Source organism: Neodiprion lecontei, chromosome 4, assembly GCF_021901455.1.
Source record: "Neodiprion lecontei isolate iyNeoLeco1 chromosome 4, iyNeoLeco1.1, whole genome shotgun sequence".
NCBI classification, from domain to species: Eukaryota; Metazoa; Arthropoda; class Insecta; order Hymenoptera; family Diprionidae; genus Neodiprion; species Neodiprion lecontei.
This window is the reverse complement of record NC_060263.1, coordinates 9,512,326-9,515,595: the sequence shown is the minus strand read 5'-3', so window position 1 is coordinate 9,515,595 and position 3,270 is coordinate 9,512,326. Positions and strand designations below refer to the sequence as shown.

The 3,270-nt window shown below is 42.6% G+C and overlaps 1 long non-coding RNA gene across 1 annotated transcript; it reads left to right on the top strand.

Annotated features, from left to right (window-relative positions):
- The first annotated feature begins 293 nt into the window (after window positions 1-293).
- LOC124293936 lies at window positions 294-1,817 on the top strand. Its single transcript, XR_006903807.1, has 3 exons — window positions 294-318; window positions 1,391-1,632; window positions 1,736-1,817. It is a non-coding gene; the product is annotated as an uncharacterized LOC124293936 (long non-coding RNA).
- The last annotated feature ends 1,453 nt before the right edge of the window (window positions 1,818-3,270 follow it).

Sequence of the window (3,270 nt, the reverse complement as noted above, 5' to 3'; positions counted from 1 at the left end):
TTTGTACAGGGATACCTACGTCAGTAATTCACAACCTCCGAATTGAAGAAGGAGGAAGCGTTCTTCGGTGGAATTGGCCTGAGAATTGTACTACAATCACGGGCGTTAACTATTGGACAAGAATATAATTCGAAGTTGTTAGTGACGTCGTGCGGCGCTTACCACATTACCACGAAACGACCAGTAGGAACCTCGACTTAAGCTTGTTCGATTTTATTCCCGGTGTAAAGTACAATGTCCGTGCTTACGTGATAAGGTCTCGGAATGGGATTGAAAATGGTACAAACTATGTAAATCTCACCTGGACGACCCCACGTGGTAAGGACCGAGCGAGTTTGAAACTCGGATGCCGTTGTCACGTGCGGAGCGGTCTCGCACGCGACGACTTCACCCTCTTTGTTATTACCGAGGTTTATATTTAATTTTGGTGGATTCGGAGGCGAACGTCCTCTACAGGGCGTTCCGTGGGAAATGGTTTGGAGGATTTCAATTATGTGGTACCAATTTTGAATGGAAGCGAGTAGAAATATTTAATGAAAAACTAAAAGGCAGCAGGGTTATCGACAAGGAAGCTTACAGTATTTTCCTATACTACTCACGTTTTCTCTCTCTTTCTCTCTCTCTCTCTCTCTCTCTCTTTCTCGGTTGCTGCTTCGGCCTCGAAGGTGCCGAAGTTCACTTCACTCACTCGCTTACGTACTACACTACTCTATAGAGTTCGTGGCTCGAGGTTCAACACTTATTACTACTTCAAGGACTAACGCCGCGACGCGAGATGCTTTGGAACACCGCTTATAGAATTAGAGGGGTTCCCACTCTAATCGTCGGTGAATCTAAGTCTGATACTCTTCACACAGCAGCTCTGAAGGAGCCCGGGTTCCGTAGATGTCGTTCTTAGCTGTCTCTAACGGGGACTGTCTTCGCTCGCTCGTCCGACACCCCTTGGAACGTCGAACGGCGAGCGAGTTTTCGCTGACGTTTGCAATTTCGAACAAGGGCTCGCCTCGCAACGGTCATCCTCGAAGCGCGTGGTTTCGCGCTCGCCTCATCCCGGTGTTGATTACACCCGGGATCTGGCGGGCGCGAAGACGCTGACGTTGCTGGCTGTCCAACTACGCCGTTGCGCTTGGTTATACCACGAACTGGTTATGATAAAATATTTTATATGTACTAACTAAACCTATGCTTCCTTGTCTCTAAAGATAATAATAATGAAAAAATGATAATTGTTATGATTGGTAATATATTACAATTTCGGGTAAATGTGCGGCGCTCGTGACACCGTAGCCTTCTGCCAATGACATTTACCGTCTCGAAAACTTACACGTCATTCGAACAGTTTGATAACTCTGCGCAACGCAAACTACATTAACGAGTTGGTATGTTCAAGGTGTGACAGAATTGGAAGCGTACGATGCCGACTGCGACAGAAGCACCATCTCCTTGCGATTTATTCCGTCAGTCCTTCTTTACGACCGAATCGAATCCTACGAAGTCTTCATCGCCGAAGGAAACGAGCTCCCCAAAAATATGACTTTTGGTAATACGAAAGAACAGATCTGTGATTTGTGGGATGATCACACATGCTTGAAAGATGTATCCCTACCTTCGAACGCTAAGGTCAACATAACGGTGCATGCGTCGACACACCTATAGACAAATTGCACTGAGTTAGAGTAAAATGCCCTTATCGATAGATTATCATTATTTGACGCTAAATACAATTCATTCACAGATTCACGCGACGGGCAAGAAGCTTGATCGATTTGATATCCGGAGTAACATCACCTTCTCGCTGGAAGAATCGTGCAAATCAAGTTAGTTTACGTAGCCACGCTAAAGGATTATTTTCTGATTACATTAAAGTAGCCTCGTATGATATTTGTAATGAAAACCAGTTTACCTATTCATAAGATAACAGTTAACCGCGAGGTTAACAAATCTAATACATTGAACTATCCTTCGTGTCCCCAGATCTCATATGGGAGCTCCTTTCGAGAGAATAGCAATGGACATCCTTGGACCTCTCCCTACAAGCTATTCTGGAAATAAACATGCTTTGGTCATCGCCGACTATTTTACCAAGTGGCCCGAAGTAGTCCCACTTCCAATCACGAAGCCTGTAACTCTAGCTCAAGCGTTCGTTAGAGTTTATCTGTAGGCACGGAGTTCCTCTTGAACTTCATACCGATTAGGGCCGAAATTTTGTGTCGAATTTGTCAAAATAAGTTACTTAAATCTTAGGGGTTGGAAAAGCTCGGACAACACCCTTACATCCTCAATCTGACGGCATGATAGAACGTCTGAATCAGACTTCAATATTTGTCGTCCTTTGTAGAAAAGAATCAAACAGACTGGGACTCTTGGATTCTTTTTTTCCTTTTATCCTGCAGGTCTGCGATTCACAAGAAGACAAAACAGACGCCAGCTTCCATGCTTGCAGGAAGAAATCAAAGATTACACCTCTCTTTTACACTCTTTTACAACGACTATTAGTAATAATTCTTAGCTTTGCTAGAAGTAGAATTTCTACCGTTACGATATGCGAGCCAGGGATTTTAAAGTTCAATCCCGGAGATTATGTCTGGCTCTTTCAACCTCGGTGATAGAAAGGACGATGTTCGAAACTACGAACAAATTGAGAAGGCCCTTACTTGGTGGTTAACCGAATCAATGATGTTCCAAAGCGAAAGTAGTTCATTTAGACCGTTTAGCTCATTTTGAAAGAAGCGAACAACCCGAGGTAGATTCGCCAAGGCCTGGGACATCCTTCGAGGTTAGATCTGTAGATGTTCCTTTTGACACATTCGGTTATATCCTGAACTTCGCTAAAGGTTAAGGAGTCTCACCTCCTCAGAGAAAAATTCCGCTCTTCCCATTTAATCATTTCAATTCAGAGAAAATAGTCGTATCAAACGAAGCACCCTAATGTATAATACAGTGTGCATTCGTGAATATTTACCCTTGCACACGCGTAGCACATGTAATTTACATAATAATTAATATATGGTGCTACAGACGGACGGAATACGATAAATTCCATGCGACTTAAGTACACGATTTTGTAATTAATTAGGTAAAAAAATAGAACAAATTATTTGTATCAATAAAGGCTACAAACACTGCGCATAACATCAAGCCACGCGTGATTAACTCTAAATGTCGCTCAAACAAGTCCAAAGTCATGCACTAATAAATAAAGAAAAATTCTGAGCGGCATTTTAAAATTCAAATTTTGAATTGAAACTTTCAGAATCTTATTTTTTGTTT